The 18494-nt window shown below is 39.3% G+C and overlaps 2 protein-coding genes across 5 annotated transcripts in view; both read right to left on the reverse strand.

The window, feature by feature from the left end:
* ERBIN (erbb2 interacting protein) overlaps positions 1 to 7575 on the reverse strand; it is a 115128-nt gene extending 107553 nt beyond the window's left edge. For 2 of the 4 annotated variants that reach the window (XM_014881373.2, XM_088157198.1), the window contains exons 1-2: positions 7464 to 7575; positions 7029 to 7109 (exon numbers count right to left, since the gene is read on the reverse strand). The gene's annotated coding sequence lies outside the window, so the exon portion shown is untranslated. Of the gene's footprint in view, positions 1 to 7028; positions 7110 to 7463 lie in introns of those variants that run through there. The other 2 variants (XM_088157194.1, XM_088157199.1) reach the window with 1 other exon arrangement.
* NLN (neurolysin) overlaps positions 1 to 18494 on the reverse strand; it is a 95621-nt gene that overhangs the window by 12415 nt on the left and 64712 nt on the right. The gene's annotated exons all lie outside the window — the stretch shown is intronic.

Consider the following 18494-nt stretch of genomic DNA (forward strand, 5'->3'; position numbering starts at 1 on the left):
TCCACAGATGAGAGGAAGTACTGTTTTTAAAAGGCTAAGGAACAATTTGTTGATTCTTCACTGGTTAGTTTATGTAAAGAGAGAAGCAAAGTAAGAAAGAAGATAACAGAAAAATATTGATTAATGACATATTTCACTCCCACTCTGTAACACTTGCTTCTAACCTGCCCCATTGACAAGGCCATAATCATTCCCTTGACACATCACCTCCCACTGCAGCAAAATCAATTCAATAACTGATGTCATGAAAGACTACAGGACATTTGAAATGTTGACAATACATCTCCAACAGATCCCACAACTTCCCACAGAAAAATCACACAAAAATATTTGCCTGCTTTACTGTCTTTTTCTAGTAAGAACAGCATTCCAAAACCACAGAATAATGCCAGGATCCTCAGCATTTATTCTGCTTTGTTGCAGTAAAGCAAAACAAAATAAATGCTCCCTGAAAAACTGATTAACTCACTCAAATACAAATGAAAGAGTAAATTAACCCCAAGCCTATTAAAATCTATTTTAAGTATATCTTGTTTTTCTAATACTTGTATTACTTACATTTCCATTTAGTTAGATTAAATACTTGGTACCAGACCCAAAGCCTTAATATCTAAATCAAAAATACCACACTGGAAGAACAGGATTGTCTAATAGCCACAGAAAGCCCACACCCTCACAAAATGTTCAGGAAAACAAAACTCTTCTAAAAACACAAATGAAATGCAATATAGACAAACAATATAATAGTAAAATAGAAAAGCTCTGAAGGTTTTTTCTTCCTTCATATCAGTGGTTCTGATCTTATTCTCAGGATCAGAGCCAGATATATTGACAAATTCTGAGTTCCAACCCCTTGTCACATTCTGAGAAGATTTAAACACGTCTATTTCCATCCTTTTCACCTCTTCTTACTTAGAGTCCTTAATATTTGTTACCTTGTTTTTAACAATTTCCCGACACCCATATATGAATGAACAACAGGGACCTGACTAAAGTCACAAGTAGAATTGTAGGTTTGGTCCAAATACTGTTTTCTAGCACTGCACACTCAATTCCCTTTGCCTGTAACTCCTCCAAGAAGTTTAAAGAACTCATTAATTACTTGGAATAAATCACCCTGTGTAAGTTTACTACAGCATAGCAGACATAAATGGTATAAAGACTGAATAGGTATGAACCAGGAAGAAGTGAACTTTTGAATTTTCTCCCTCAGTGATGAATTTTACTGCCAATCCCCCAAAAATATAGAGCAGCTCAGAAATTAAATAACCAACAGAGCTCCAGGGTTAGCACCACATATGATTTTGTGACCAGAAGTAACCCAAAATGATTATGTTCTCCTAAAAGGAGCTAACTACCAACCTCACATTCCAGGCCACCACAGACAAACATGCCACAGCAAGCTAACATACCAGCAGGAGATCAGTGAACATTGTCTGCTGTCTGCACATTCACTGATCCTCCTTCAAGTAGACCCATCTCAAAAGCCAAAGTGGAATCAAAGGAAATTAAGCATCTAAATATCACACTCAGTAGAATAAGCATAAGCATGGAAAGGAAGCATTTACAAAGCATTTAAGTCATAAAAGATTTAGACTTCTATGCTGACACACTTTTCAGTTTAATTTTACTGAAAATACAGGCCTCAGTCTTGTAAATATTACTGCAGCCAAGCTTTTTGTTTTTTTAAAAAGTATACATGAGCACATGCAGATTTTTAAGCAACATCTTCCAAAAAACCCTGTAATTCCCAATAATAAATGTACGCCAATACCCAGTTCCAAACATAAAATCCCTGTTATCTTCAGGGTTACCTGTAAAACAAAAGACCTCTAGTAACTTGATCAAATTGCTGACAAATGGATTGATTTTCTAAACTGTTACTTCTCCCCTGCCAGTAGAGTAATGCCAGGAAGACAACAGCCACACAGGGGAAAAGCAGCTCTCAAACCTTAGCAGTCTATCAGAACTTCTAGACAAGCCTGGAAACACTTCCCACCATTCAAATGTTTACAATGATGTCTACAATCATTCTGGATGACCAAACCTGTGAATAACATTCAATCATCAGGCACTGCATTTCAGACATTTCTGTAGATACACTGATGTAGCTCAAAGCACCTATGCCCTCTCTTCTGCTTCTTAAAACTTGGAGGTTTTGGAAAATATGTACAGAAAAACTCCAAGGACAAGGAGGGCAAAGAATGCTGAAGAAATAATTTCTGCAAATGTACTAATCATATACCCCACATCATGGGACAGAGGACAAAGGAAGAATATGAAACTTCTCTTCCATAACTGTCTGGGAAGGCAGAATTCCTTTACACAGTTGCTGCAGGAATTTCTCATGCCAATGTAGAAGTTGAAAACTCGTAAGAAGACTCCAAAGACAGCAGTAAAACTCAAAGCACATTACTCCAAAAAAACCAAGACATCCTTCTGCATTTCCTTCAACACAATACCAGAACTTCAAACATTTTAAATTGATTTATTTATTAAGATTGGAACTTTCCCTGGCAAGGAGAATAGAACGCTGGGCACTTCACAGGAAAATACCACCCATTCCAAATTAATAGTTAAATTATAAATGCTTCACTTCAACTAATACTTCAAACCACCTCTGAGTTTCTTTCATTCCTAGAACTGACACAAGAAGTAGCCCCTTGAGCACTACAAGCTCACAGCAAGACAGTTATACCCCAACCTATACAAACCATCTTATCAGATAAGATTGAGCCTTGTAAGGCTTGGTTACCTTCTGACATTATTACAACTACCAGGACCTCCGCAGTCGAGATTGTTCAGATTGTCCTCAGACTCTGCTTAATCATCACTGTTTGTTCCTATGCATAGTGATCGCTTAGTGTCAAATTCCTCCTAAGAACAGAAATAAACGAATCTGCTTTTTAACCTAAACTTCTGACTTTTTACCCTAGGCCGGACAGCTGCAATGCTGAAGTTCTCCAACCTAAGTACACTTCAGTTTGGTTTCATTTAGACCAAAGGAAGAGGAAGAGGTTCTCAATTATGTGAAGTTACAATGTATTTTTGAAGGTGGAATTGCAACCTAGTGTTGAAATGCCATGCTTCTGTATATCCACTCTATGGAATGTACAGAGAATAATACTTGAAACACCTGTACTCAAACTTAAGCATCTGAGAAACAAGCATCTTCCAGAAAGAACTGGTGACTAATGATGTTCCTTTGGATCCATTGCAATTCAGGACTAGGTCCCATCGGGGTCACCAAAATTGTTACCAAAAATCGGTAAAAATAAAAATCTCCTTACCACTACGTAAGTAGTGCTACGTTTTGTAGCACTACGAAGCAGGCATTCTTTATAAGGCTGGATGCACTAGGGATATCTCCTCCAAAATACCATGCATGCTGAGTACAGAAAAAGCTCCTGTTTATACACTATATTTTACATATGTATTCATTGATTTCTGGAATAAACATACATGTGATAACCATTTTTCCAAAACCGTTAACATATTTTCCCTCCCCTTTCCACATTCTTCTGTCCTGGGGGTCTCTTTGGTGGTCCCTGGTGGTCAGCAACCCCAAAGTCATAGCTGACTGCTTGGGAACTGGTAAAAGTTGGCACAACTGAGCTGGTTGTTTTCCAGTTCTTCCTAAAGAATAAGCATTGTGCAGTTCCATAGGCCAGTGGTTTTTGAAGAATAAGCATTGTAATAGTCCACCAGGTGAAAACGATTTTTCATCTGGCAACAATGAAGACAAGGCAGCAAAAAAAGCCCAATTATCCTGAGATTACAATGCAAGAAAAATACTACTGGTTCCAGCATAATAATTTTTTCCATTTTAATTAGATGGAAGATACATAAATCTCTCCTTAATCAGCATCCTTACTTTGAAATCTTACATTTTTAAGATTTGACTCAACACCCAAACACTGTATTCTTAGTTCAAAGTGAAAGCTGTATTTTAGTGAAGTAACCTTTTTACAACAAAAAGATCCTAAAAAAAGTCCCAAATCGATGTTTAAATACAGACTATTTTACTACTCAAACTACCTTCAGTATTTTCATTCTGATATGAGAAGTGTCCTTTGACCCGTTGTTGTACTTACTCAAAAGTTGACAACATAAAATAGCAATGTTTATAAATCTTCATTTTCCAGATAATCTTCATTTAACTATCTATTCCAAATGTCACCATGAAGATTTGCATGCTCACATAGGAATACTGTCTACTATTTTCATATCTGTATGAGTAACTCTCCTGCCAACTCAACTAGTAACTCATTTGGAAAAGGTTAGATTTCTAATTCCTCTACGTGGATTAAATGTCAGGGACTTCTTCAGCAGATCAGGTTATTCTATAGGGAGAATCTGCTGAAGGATATGACATATCAACAATTTGATCTTTATACAACAATTTCCCAAAAAGATTTTCCTTTTTGCTTAGGAGCCGGAAGGACAAAAACAAAACAAGAACACAGAGCAGACAGACGGTGATTCATTACAGCCCTACAGGAAGGCCAAGTTGAGGAATTTTCTCCCATTCCCTTCTATTTCTAGAACCTACTGCTAACATGTGAGGTCTAATGTATGTTACACATGTGCACGCCTTTCCTTAGCTTTGATCTTCCAAGCGTGGCTCTTAATGCCTGGGTCTACAACTCTGAACAAATTCCACTGAGAACAAATCATAACACCGTTTTCTGAGACCACTGGCTTAATATGCTTAGAAATTATCAATCATTTCTATTTTCTCCACAGAGCCCCCTCATCCACTCTATATGAACATGATGTGCAAATTGATACCCTACTTCATGTTTACACTAAGCATTATCTACTGTGCATAAGCTTATGCATAAGTCAGATCTATTCCTATTTCACTAATATAATAATCATCTTAATGATAATCACGTTCCATAGTATGCCATATACTGCAACTTATAGCTCTTTGATTGCAAGCTACCTTCTTAAAATTAGTGATGTTTACTCAAGTTTAATTTAATTCATGAGTAAGAACCAGCCAGGTCAAAAGAACATTTCCCCAAGCCACCAACACATAGCTATAAAAGTGCTGTTTCAAGCACATGAGATACCGTAAGGTTAAATCATTTTGTTCAAAATCAGAATATCAACATCAGACTGATTTTTAGTTATGATCATTGATCTCAAGAAAGAATACAACCCTTCATGTTACTCCCAAACTATGTTAATGACATGAATGGCATTCAGTGATATAACCATGAGCTGTAAGCAGTATTGAATTACACTTTCATCATTAAAAAGAGCCTTATCCATAGCTACCATGGCGACAAAACACTAGCGTAAAAAGTTGTGCCTCCACTACAAGGAACTATTCTTCTACATGGCATTGAAAAATATCAAGTGCATCATGAGAAACACAAAAGGCCTGAAAAGAAACAAAATTGCCTCGATTATGAACATACTGGTTTACAACTAAATTTGTCATGCACGGCTACAACTCCACACCCTCCCCTCAAGAATCTCAAGTCATTATTGGGACTGAAACACTGCTCTGGAAACGGACGGTTCTTTGTAAAAGGATTACTCTATCCAGACTTTCTGCCAAGCATCAGCCACATAAGGAAAGCAAAGTTCACTGCCATTTATTTTGTCCAGATCTTTCTGATGCCTAAGAATAACCCTTACTGCTCCCTGGAAAGGTAAGCCTATAAATTGCAATTATTTATTTGTTATCAGCCACTGCACCCACTTCAGGCATTTATATGTTAACATTTTTCCTTATACTATATCAAACGGATGGAGTTGGATTATTTTTGCTTAAAGCACTGAATTACTCCATGATGTTAAAGAACCACCTACGTAGAAGTGTTAAAAATTTTGAACAGAAATTGCTTTGTCCAAGACTCCCAAACACCAGTACATGTCAGACGCTGGCAAGACTGAAGCACACGCATATTATCTGACCAACATGTTGCTTCTGAGCTTGACAAATAGAAATAAACATTCCAGAGTTATAGCTTCTACCTCATTCTGAACATTCATAACATGAGAAACTCCTTGCCTTCATGAAAGGTCTAACCTATAATTGTGCCTTTGACGCATGTGAAATTAACATACATCTACTTAGTTGGCATAACAAGCACCTGAGATACAAAATCTTACACCAAAATTTCACATTTATTTTACCCTTCAACAGCTTCAAAAAGAAGTTCTTTCAAAAATTAGAAAGGAGAAAGTGGTCATCAAAACCAAACAAGGCTACATTAACAGCTTCAACAGCATTTCAAAGAAGTCAGACGATTAGGCATCTGCTTTGGTTTTGTTCTGTGTTTTAAATGAAGGTTCTTAAGATGAACTTTGCAAGGATCAAAACGCAGGAAAGACCTCCTCTACACAAGCTGAAAAACAAGCAGTCGAACTCGTCGCTCTGAGAACAGAGAGGGTAAAGGGGAAGAAGACGGGTGACTGCAACAATCGAAGGTGGAAAAACTGCGACATTTACAGATGAACAGGAGGGCATATTTTTATAAAGAAACTTAACAGCAATCCCGAAGAAGTCCGGCCAGCCACTAATCGATATTCCAGAAAACAAGGCAGACATAAGCACGAAGCCTCAAGATCTTTCGATTAAATAAAAGATATCACCTCCTTCACGACTTTCTCATTTCCCGGTAAGTTAATTGTACTCGCAGGATTACCAAACGTTTTGTAAGGGAAGGAGTTGAAGCTGCAGTTACGCAGTCGAGCAGCTTCAGCTCAATGCCTTCTCGGACCGAACAAAGAAACTTCTGTGTCCGATGAGATTAAAAACTTTCGGTCTCACAGACCCTTTCCCTGCCTCCATGAAACCAGCGCCTCGGTTCACACGTTCAGGCGAGACAGGGAGAAACACAATAAGCAGCTGAACTGTGCAGGCCAAGGCGGAAAACAGAGACAAAATATAAAGGCCAAAAACAGGATATAAAACGAAGCCTGAACTTGCTTTTTTCTCCACCCCCTTCCCAGAGGAAGGATTTTTCTGTTGTTTTTGTTGCTACTGATCCCAAGCCTTCCCTATTTACCTTAGCTGTCGGGGCGTCTAAACCAGATCCAGCAAGCAGGAGTTTCTTCCGACCCCAAGTTAAATCCAATCGAGTTTTCTTCTTCAGGGAGGAAGAGGACAGAGAACGGGGGAAGGAGGACAAGGAACGTTAGCAGCTTTCGCAGAGGACGGGGGAGTTCGTATGCACGGGGAGAGGGCACCAGAGCAGCCGGGCTCCTCCCGGTCTCCGCCGGGGTCTGCCCCGCGGGCGGCCCCGCGTCGCGCCGGCCCCGCCCGGCGGCGACACCGCAGCGCCCCCCACCACCCAGCGCGGCCCGGCCTGCACCGGCCCGCCCGCCCCCCGGGCGCGACGGGCACCGCCGCTCCCCCCCGGCTCCGCACCGCGGGTCGCGCTGCCCGAGCGAGGCCACCACCGCCTAGGGCCGAAGGGAAGCGGGATGGCCGTCTGCCTCACCTGCCCGCCGCCGCCGCCGCCCTTGCTCCCCGCCTCCTCTCGCACACTTCCCCCTTCTCCCGCGGCTTCAGCCTCCCGCCCCCCTCCCCGGCCTCGGCAGCAGGGGGCCCGGGGAGGCGGCGGAGCTGTGGGGAGGGGGAATGAACGCCCCGGGCAGACACGCGGCGGGGGGAAGGGGAGGTGGCCGCGGGCGAAGCCGCCGCCGCGCCCCTGCTGCTGCCGGCGCCGCGCACCGCTGGCCAGGCGGGGGAGGCACTGCAGCGGCACGGGGGGCGGAGCGGGAGCGGGGCCCGGGCCGAGACCTGGCGGAGGCGGAGGCGGGCAGGCTGGAGCGGGATCAGGCGGGAGCGGGAGCAGGAGCAGGCAGGCGCGGCGGGCGCGCCCGCACTGGCTGTGCCGGGCGGGAGGAGGGACGGGCGGACAGCGGCGGACGGGGGGCCGAGCAGGGGGAAGGCCGTGAGGGACGGGCGCTGCGGCCAATGGGGCCCGGCGGGGGCGGGTTGTGCAGGAACAGGGCGAGGCGAAGCGGGGCGGGGGGCGCCGGCGCGGGGTTGGGGCGGGCGCGGGCCAGGGGAAGGCGGGAGCGGCGCAGGGTGGGGGCCGTGTCTCGCCGCCGCGAAATGGCTCCTCCCGCTGTTGCCCGGCGTGGGCCTATCATAGTTTGTTTTCTGCTGGGGAGCGTCAGGCGCACAGGAAAATTCAGTCCTGAATGATAGAAGTTTCCTCGTTAGCAGCTCAGCTTCCTAATTTAATGGTTGCACATCCTCCGTAGAAAGCGCCGAGGCTGACGCCATCAGGCGCTGGCCGCTGGGCCTTCGTGGCCATCCCACCCCTGCTCCCACCTTGTGCTGCCCGACTCGGAGTTACCAAGGGTCTGAGGGAACGAACACACCCAAGGGAAAAACTGACAGCCTCCACCCACGCTTTGGTGTTTGGGTATGCTACATTAAACTTGGATGCAAACAACAACAATCAAAATAATGCCACACATATTGTCACAATGTTTCACGTAAACCCTGGGACACTGCTGTACTTTCTCTTCCAAGTATTTCAACACATTCAGTGCAATACAATGGTACTGAAAATTCGTGTTGACTGACGGAGTCACGTACAAATACATGTTTGAAAAGCAGGCAGTGCATAGGTCTCACGGCTTTGGTATCGGTTGGGTTTGGATTGCAGTAGTACAGTTGTGACCCAAACAGCAACAGTGAGTTTCTGTTTAATTTCCTGGATTGTTTGAAATGGGTATTTGACAACCTATTGTGTATGCAATATGCCATTTTAACAGTCCTGGAGCCTGGAGTTCTGCTCAGCCACAACACAGCACATGAAGCTAACAGCGGGGTGGATTTTTACATGCTGCTCACCTTATGCTCCTTAATTGTGCTCAGCAGAGACCAAATCTAAGGATAGACGTAGTTTCGTTTTCACGCTAATTTAATCCCTGGCTAGTCTACTGGATTGCAACCAAATAAAATGAATCAGTGTTTTATCATGATAATCTGTTTACTGAGAAATTGGGAAGGTACTAAGAAATGCTGTGTTATATGACCCATTGGACTTTACACCCCTACCAGTCCTTGAAAGTAACTCAATTTTCTATTTCCTGTTCAGGATCATTGTTTGCTTCATCTAGTTTCTTAGAGGGCTTTGCATGAAGGGATTAATATTTAGCAACAAAACATAGAGATGATCACATTTTTATAAAAATCCACTGTGTTTAACAATAGTGTTATTTATTTTAAATTTCTTGCCTGTATGTGGCAATTGTATGTTCAAGTATCCAGCTTGTATCCAGATACAGAAAATAAGCATGCATTTCTTCTAGGATAATAATATTCGCTTACTCTTTCTTTAGTTTTCTCCATCTTCACAGAGCATACAGCCCTACTTAGGAGATTACATCTATGCCTTTAATTTAAAAAATTAAACTAAATCAAACGTAGTCATCAGAGTTTATTAAAAAAAATAATTGTATGTGTATATACAGATATTTCCCAAAACATTAAATCACTTCTATTTCTTCTTGTTCGGAAGACCCATTTTCTTCAAATGAGTCAGCTTTGGACTAAGGCCAAGCAAGGGACCTTTACCCCCACTGACAAAAGATTTAAAATTTCCCACTACAGTGCACTGGTGCCCTACACTGGGGCTATAATAAAATTACTATTTTTTTAAATCTCTTGCAAATGATTGATCATTCCTGTCAAATGCCAGGTAATGTATCCTTATCATAATTACTCTAAATAGGTCTCTGCAACTGATGCTCTCCATCATGAACACTTCAAGGCACTTTTTAACGTGAATTATCATAACTTTTTTAATGAGAGTGAAAATATTGTTTGGAAATGTTTACTGCAAATTGCCCAATGCATTTATTAATGCAGCAGAGTAATATATGGGTGTGAGAATTTATAGTAGCTGTTGCCCAGATGGTGAATCTCCCATAGTTGTTACCATAAATTACAATGTAAGATGCTGTTTCACTTACAGTTTTAGCCAAAACTGTATTTTATAGTTTATCAGAAATAAAAGACTAGCCAAGGTCTGCTGGAACTACAGCTAGCTGGAGCACAACTACTGAAGACATTTTGCACAGACAAGACTATCTATACAAATTAAGAAAATACTAGGAGTTATCCTAGGGATCTAAAAGTGCTATAAATATCAAGACAGTATTTAGATTACAGTTCCAGCAGAGTTCCCAGCAATATTAATTCCCAGAGTCGGTATCCCAGTTACCAAATAATTACAGATTAAGTGCACAAAGTACAAAATATAGAGTTACATAATGAGTCTTTCAAGTGAGACTATGTATCTGATCCCACTGAACGTTTTAACAAATCCTTTATACACACTTCCACGCTGGACATGGAAGCCCCAACTCCTCTCATTTTAATTTCTATTTTAATATTTAAACAGGAGCACTAATAAATAGTGCAACAACATGTAGCTAAAGAAAGAATGTTTGGTGAAACAGTTACCTGAATGTTTGTCTCTTTCGGGAGTTAAGTGGTCTACAACTACTACATAGTTTCTTCTGAGTAACAGAGTTTAATTGCTGCTCTTCCCTAGTATTAATACTGTTTTTCATTATGATTGCATGTATCCACTTTTCCAGGAAATAGTTTGAAAGGCCTCTGGGGTAAGCACTTCTGCTTATTAAATGCTCAGGTAGTAACTTGAATGGTTGATTTCAAATTGATTTGAAGTGGGACTTCTGGGCATGATTGCAATAGAAATATTAAATAATAATTAGTGAGAGTAATAACCACCTGAAAGACACAAAGAGGCAAGAGGCAATTTTTTCTTTTTTCTTTAACAAGTATATATTGAAGTTTATTTTAAGTATCCCATAATTTAGATTTGCCAAAATGTCTTACTGTAACATTTTCTGAATTTATGTGGTTCACAACTGGATGACACCACATTTATGCTGGTGAAATTAACAAAATTACAAAACTGGTATAATTCAGTGGCAATTAAGTCTTAAAAGTGTGTTGCTATAACTTCTAAATGCATAATGTGTATCTAGTATATTTAAAGAGAAGATAAGCAAACAACCTCTGTTCAGTCTAACTTCAAAACAAGCCCAAGTATACACTGGCTAAATACCATACAAATAAATGTTCTCCGTATTTGGTTGCTTTGTTTCTCAAATAGTAAAATCAAAGTGATGAATGTAAATGTATTGTATTACTTAATTTTGTAATATTATGCAAATGCCAATAGAAAACCTTGGTAACACCACAACCTATTTTTATATGCTGTGTTCTAGAAATGGTTAGGAATGTTTAAGAGTTATTTTAAACCATTTTATTATGACTTCTTGTTTGTATTTATGTTCCATGGTTAGCAGGGGAGAGCTGGTGAATTCTGGAGAACACTTGGGACATGGAGGAGCATTTCATATGGAGGGGGAAAGCCAAAATGTGGTGTTAAGTCCAAATCTTCCCTGATTTGGACTGCTTTGCTTCTGGACAGTCTCCTTAACGCTGACTTTAAGCTATGCTGCAGCCTCTTAGCCTGTCTAAAGGTCTGTTTTAACAGCTGATGCCACCACATAAATCTTGTGCTGATGAGAACAAAGAGAAAGGAATGAAAATGAAGCCATACTGTGTGAGGACACTGACATCATAACAAAAAATCCTTTGCTGACTAGGTTAAGACAAAGAGTTACACATGAAGTTGGGCAGAAAGAGCCAACTGCGAAGTTGCCTAAAATAAGCCATGTGCTCAGTATGTTGCCTGTGCAACAATGGTAGTTTTGGACTGTGTTTGCTAAGTTCTTGGATAATAGAAGGGTAACAATTAATGCGGTTGGGGATGTTTGTGTCCAAATAGAAATCCTAAAAGAATGCTGTACCAACTTCTAGTCAGATCTGGAATACCTTTCTACAGAAAATCTGTTATGCTAGCTCTATAGCACCCATCATCACACAACCATTAAATAAAACCAGACTTCTCTAATTGTAGGATGAATTGCATTTATTTTACATTTTATGGCTTACCTCTATTTTGACAATTAATTTTTCTTCAAAGGTGCTGATGCTGTTAATACAAATCTCTAGTAGTCTTTAGCAGCAATGTTGTATGTATGCACACATAAATTTTTTACCTTTTCCTTGTCTTTTTCTGTGACTAATGTCAGTCATATTAAAATAACTGCTAACAATGTGTGAATTCTTGGCTTCAGTGTTGGTTCAATGATATTTCAAATGTAATTTCTTGTGGACTACCATATTTGGAATTGCAAGGTAAATCCTTTTGAAGCAAGGAGATGCAAACAATCCAGTGAGATGAACTATACTGTCTCTAGGCCAGCTAAATTGACAGACTGTACCTTAAGAAAAGAGTTTTGGATTTCTAGAAAAGCCACCATGGAACATTTTTAGGAGAGTTTAAAAAAAATTATTTGGATTGTTCTTCATCTGCAAAATATAGTTCATGATAAAAGATTATTTCTTGTTGGGGGAAATAATTACTTTTTTCAGAATCTGTTAGAGCAATTGCAGATTTCTTTCATTACATAGGAAATTCAATTTTAAGTTTAATTTAAAAACTTTTAAAACTTTTAAAAAATTTGTCTTCTCCTTTTCTTTATGAAGTCTTCAGTTCTCATTTTTTACTTATTTTTTGTCTTTTTTCTCCTCACACAATCAATGCCAACCACATAGTTTTAAGTGCTAAAATGTTCTCCTCTTTCAAGTGTTTTATCCCTTCCCTTTAATATTTTGAACAAATAAAATATTAGAAATTGCACTTTATCACTAGTATCACCAAAAATCTTGTAGAAACATCATAGGTATTTTAAATTTTCCTTTAACAATAATGGTTTCGGAGTATTTTTTAAAATCTAAAATAGGTTTTTTTTCAGTTATATCTGCCCTATGTTCTAAGGCATGGTAGATATAAACAATAATTTTTTTTAATGTTTTAATTCACAGGTTTCTTATACCGTTTTGCTTCATCAAAGGATATTTTTATACATCTTTTTATGGCAGGTATATTCTACAGCATTTTTCCACATCAATAAGGAAATAGTGACTTTCCAGGCCACAAAAGTAAAAAAGTTGTCTATTAACTAATTTCTATTCTCACAAACAAGTGCTGAGCAAAAGTGCTCAACAGAGAGCTTGGCTTTACCAAGTACTTTGAGAAGTGCACTTTAGTCTAGAGGTGTAATTATTTCTATTTCTAGAAAAAAAATTGAAAATATTTTACTTTCTTAAACTAAAGTGAAAATGCATAGCTTTTGATTAACCATGCTGTTAGCAATGTAGCACAGTTTACATCTGAGCATCATGACAGCATCAACTTAATCTGTGTCCATCAACATATTTCTAACTGTTATGATTAAACAGCATACATTCAGATTAAACAGACTAGCTCAGGTGAAGAGAGACCTTCAATGAATTTTGACACTGTGGGATGTAAATTAGACAAGGTTTGTAGAAAAGGTGATACCTTTAATTAGATCAACTGATAGAATTGGAGAAAACAAAGTTTTTGACTTAGCTGACATCATTAATGAGAATTAAGAAGGAGGAAAACCCAAACTAAATACAAGTGGGATGTATTGGTTTTAGTATAATAAAGTTATTTTAATCATTTAAACTACTGTTGAGAAAACAGCTGCCAACATGAACGTACAGAAGATGAATCAGCAGGAAAACTGTCAGTTTTAAAAATGTTGCTACTGTCCTCATTAAGAATGTAGTTACCTGGATTATTTTTTAAATGTGGCTTGGAGGTCCCTTGTTAGTCCCTGCTCTGTGCAAGAGATGGACTACTTTTTAAGGAAATAATTCTCCTATCCTTCGCTGTGTTTTGTCTGTGATCTGTTATCTGTGTCAGTTCATTGTAGTGAATAACAGTTGATGAGTTCCGTGCATGTAATTCTCATGACGATGTGTGATACTTAGTGTAACAGATCCCATTTTAAAGAGTATGAAGAAAACCGATGGAAATTAATTCCTTTGGTCACTAATATAAATTATGTTAAATATGTCAGTATTCATGAAGTTTACTTTGGCTCTGCCAGCAAGGTTGCATTCTAATGAAAGTTTGTTAGTATAACAAACATATGGGGGTGTCTGCTTTGGATTGTGAGTTTAATACTGGAACCGTTGATTAAAAAGAGATATGGGAAAGAAGAAGTCTTCAAGGAAATGTAAATGCTGTAGCTAACAATTTTTTGTATATATGCCAGCATGGAGTATTACGCAATAGACAGGAATATTTTATCAATATGGGCTTCCATTTTGCATTATTAGATTGATAGGTGGTATTTGGGAGGTTAATTCAAATGCAAGGCCTGCTTCTTGCAAGGCAGTTTAGTGGCACAGTTCTTTAAACTTTCCCAAGAGTAGTTCATGAACATGATGCCATTACTGGTATGAGGGATACGTTTTAAAAGATTTTCAAGCTTTGGTTGCTCTCTCCTACTGATTTCCACAGTTCCTTATGAGTAGTAGGCACCTTCATCTGAAAACTACCAATTTAGGTGTATCAATATTGTATTAAATGAGAGAAGCAATTGGTCTGGTTTCAAGTCCTTTCTTTATCTTTTACAGAAACCATCTTTAATTAAGCCCCTGCACAACCAAGAGACCTTTGGGAGAGAAATCCTCTAAGATATGAATATTCATAAACTGCTTTTTAAGACACTCAAATGTAAATGGCAATGTTCTTGTCAGGCTGTTCAGCATTTTAAAACTATGTGGACATTTTCTTATCATACTCTGAAGAAATGGGAAATTGCCAGGGTATAGCTTTGTTCTTTTCCATCACATATCTATTTTTACTATATAAGCTATTTTGCCTCTAGTTCAGCTACGTCTTTATATGCTAATATAATCATAAATAAGAGTTTTGTGCGTATATATAAACACACACACACACATTATTGCTCCACAAAAGCCTTAATCTGAAATATTATATGAGATGTATGTGTATATAAATCAATATGTCATGTACATATATATATGTATACATAAGTATACTTAAGTGCACAAATATTGAAGTGAAAGCATTCACCCTTACAGTGTAAAATGCTTATGGCATAGATTCAATTTCTCTTTCATTTTAAGATGATAAATGACAATAAAAATGCATAGATTCAAAAGCTATGTGAATCACACATATGTCTAGGAAAAGTAAGTGATGTGCCAGAAAGTCAGGTAATTTAACAGGCATGCTACTGTCACAGAGATTTAAAATATAAAGATCTGCTTTTTCAAATACAGAGATATTTTTCATTGATATTGCTAATAGAAATAAGATGCTACACCTGTCTCTAGATCCATTACCTAAGGGCTTGTTTACACTGAATCAGAAAAGTACACTAGCTCTGTGTACATTGAAACACATTAATTCCATGTGATACAGTTTTAGTATGTACTTACTGTTGAGATAAGGTAAAGCCTACATACCCATCCGATACTTATTAAATGAGGCATGCATAATGTTTTTCTGAGCTACTGCCTTCCTGCCTTTCCAAAGCTGAGAATATGCTGGAATGATTAGGAAACTAAGAAAGGCCCTACTTTCCCCTGAACTTCACTTCCTCACTACAACATTGGAGGCTCATACCACAGCACAGCAAGCCATTTTCATCTCCTTAGTCAGCAGAAATCGGAGATTCAGAGGGCATTTACAGGCCCTCACAACAAACAGCCTCCTTATACAGTGGAAGGAGCTAAGACCTTGTTGAAACGAGGATCACAATGTCTGGCTGCCATAGGCAGCTCACAGCACTTGTTCTACTGCTCTATTGCCTTGACAAATAAAATATCATAACCCACTTCCAGAGAACAAAAATAGATTACCAGCAATCCTGCTTTTAGCTGCATATATTAGCCTGACTGGGTTTTGTCAAGGAAAGACGTACCAAAGTCAGTTTGCTGTAGGCAATGCCGATGCTAGTGTACACAGTGAGGACTCCAAAGCTGATACATGATGTTGTCAACAAGGCTCAGAAAAATTCAGGACCATTTTGTCTGAGTGCCTAAATGTTTTGGCTGGATACATCTAAGGGGAGCAGGACAGGTGTTCAGTCTGTCCATCTTACGGACTACTTGTACTGGCAATCCTGAGGAGGGAATATCAGCAAATAAATCTCCTTGTTTTGCCTGGTTGATATGCCATTAATGTGAAAAGCTATGGAAGAAGTAGCAGGTGAGGGAGTATGATTTGCAGTGTTACTTGTAGGCATTTAAAACTCCTCTGCTCCTAGCAACCATCTGCACTCTGCAGATCTCTTCTTTCCCTAACTGCTCAGTTCAGTTACCTTCATTTGTACATTTCAAACAGTGACCACACTAGGAGTTTCAAGAGCTAGTTAAAAATAATGATGTCTCAGCAAATGCAAGTTTAGTCACTCTCAGATGTTCAGTGGAAAACATTCCTTTCTTTCCCGTGCTCACCTCCCTCACCATACACATTTTCTCCTTCCTCCCCTCCTTCCCCACTGCTTTATCTTAGAAGGGAAAAGTCCTGAAAATCTCAGAAGTGCAGCAAACATGTCAAAGTTCTCTGCCATCATCCCTCATCAATAAAAGAAGAGGCATGAGCCACTGTTAGCTACTGGAATTTTAAATAACCAAGCTTCACTGGAAAGAGAGCATTTCTTAGGGGAATAAAAACTGAATTGAAGATACCAAAATTATTATTGTATAGCTGTCTTGTCCCTTATTCCAACATTGAAAGCAGTGACTGTGCTTCCAGAGATTAGACTGCTTCTGTTCCACTACACATAGAAAATATCCTATGAATGCTTTCTTTCCATAATGATTGCATGAAGAGGGAAATCACCCAGAGCCAGTGCTGCATCAGTGCTGCATTCTCTCTCCTATTTAGGGGACTGCAATCAAAAGGAGATTGATTAGCAGCTAATGAATACTGAAGACCTTCCTGGGCCGAGTGAAGTAGCTCAGCTGTCATTTAGAGAATGATCAGCCTTTGAACGGTGAAAAGCAGAGTGATAAACAGAGGTGTTTCAGTCTCCAGTGAAGAAGAGTGCTGCCTTGGGAATAGATAAGTCAGTCCCAGCAGACCACTGTAGAATGAGTGGAGAAGAGGCCAGTTTTACCACATCTAGATATCATGCAAGTGTCTCAACAGTTGTTTTATTTTCTTTTGTGTGAAGCAGATAAAAGTCCTGGCAAATTTCAGTTATGCTGCCTGTGCATACAGGCTTCTGGAAATGCAGATGCTAGGTTTTTGTAACGAAAGAATCAGCACTCTGAAAACTGTAGGAGTGATCCTTTAGAAAATAAATGTAAGTACAGACTCTACTAGGAATGCTACAGTGTGGGGAGAAGCTGCTGACATTGAGAAACATGAGGAACAATACTTAGAAAGTAATACCTGTTGTCACTACAGAGGAAATGGATGTGAGCAGTTAGTATGTACTGTCACATTATTGTACAGTGAAGAAATGAAGGACATAAATGAAAATAAATATTTTCAAGTAGAAGAATATTCAGTGATCTTAGTCTTGGGAGAACAGAGAAGCTGAAAAAGGAAATGAAAGGAGGTGAACTAATTTTCAAAATTAGTATAGTCACGTATGTCTGGTAATACATGGGTATTCCTATTCTGCAGAATAAGCAGGGATATTCAGCTGGGGTGAACACCATGTTAGACATAAGGCCACCATGTCCATGTTTTCTTACTGCAGTGCAATAGTCACACCACCCCTTCATCATCTGTCTCTCTCTTCAGGGTTACTTGCTTTTTTTCTCCTACGGCTTTATTGAAGAGCAGAAGTGATATTCTGATGGAAAATAAAGTAAAGACAGCCAAAGGAATGGGAAAAGTCATTAAGCCTGTGGTGAAGATGACAACAAAGAAGACGGAGACTAGTAAGTAGAAGGATAGAGAGAAGGGAAGAGTAAGGAGAGAACAGATGAGGTAGGTAAAATAACCACTTTTGGCCCAGCATGCCATTCCAAAAAGAAAACTGAAGATCTACACAGATACACTCCACTTAATGAAATCAATAAATACATAATATCAGGTCTCTTGAACTTCTAGCAAAAGATTTAAATTGGATTTCAGTACTTTTCTGTTTTTGACCTTGCAATACACTACCAGAGCCTTGTGGTTGTTCATAGCCTCTTGAGGATTAAAGACTGAAATGAATTAAAGACTTTTGAATAAAAGGCTAGAACTAGAGCCAGTAAACGTATTTTGGCATTTAATTCCATTTATTTTCGGGGAAGTAAGATTACTAAATACTTCCTCTGCTGTGAGCTGGATGTGTTACTCACAGAAAGTACAGTTACAATGGAGGCCCTAGGACTCTGCTAATTTATCCACTTGACAATTCTCATCACAGATGCAGGAAAAATCCATTGTGGCAGTACGACAGGGCAGCAAACATGGCCCATCTAAATTAAGGATATTTTGCTTGTGCTTAATGAGATACACTCAGATATACTATTCACCCAGTGCCCAAGTTGAAAAATTTAATTGGGATATTATTTTAGTTGTTCTCTAGTGCTTGAAATTAATTAATCAGGT

The sequence above is a fragment of the Sturnus vulgaris genome, chromosome Z (assembly GCF_052056855.1).
Source record: "Sturnus vulgaris isolate bStuVul1 chromosome Z, bStuVul1.hap1, whole genome shotgun sequence".
In the NCBI taxonomy this organism is placed as follows: domain Eukaryota; kingdom Metazoa; phylum Chordata; class Aves; order Passeriformes; family Sturnidae; genus Sturnus; species Sturnus vulgaris.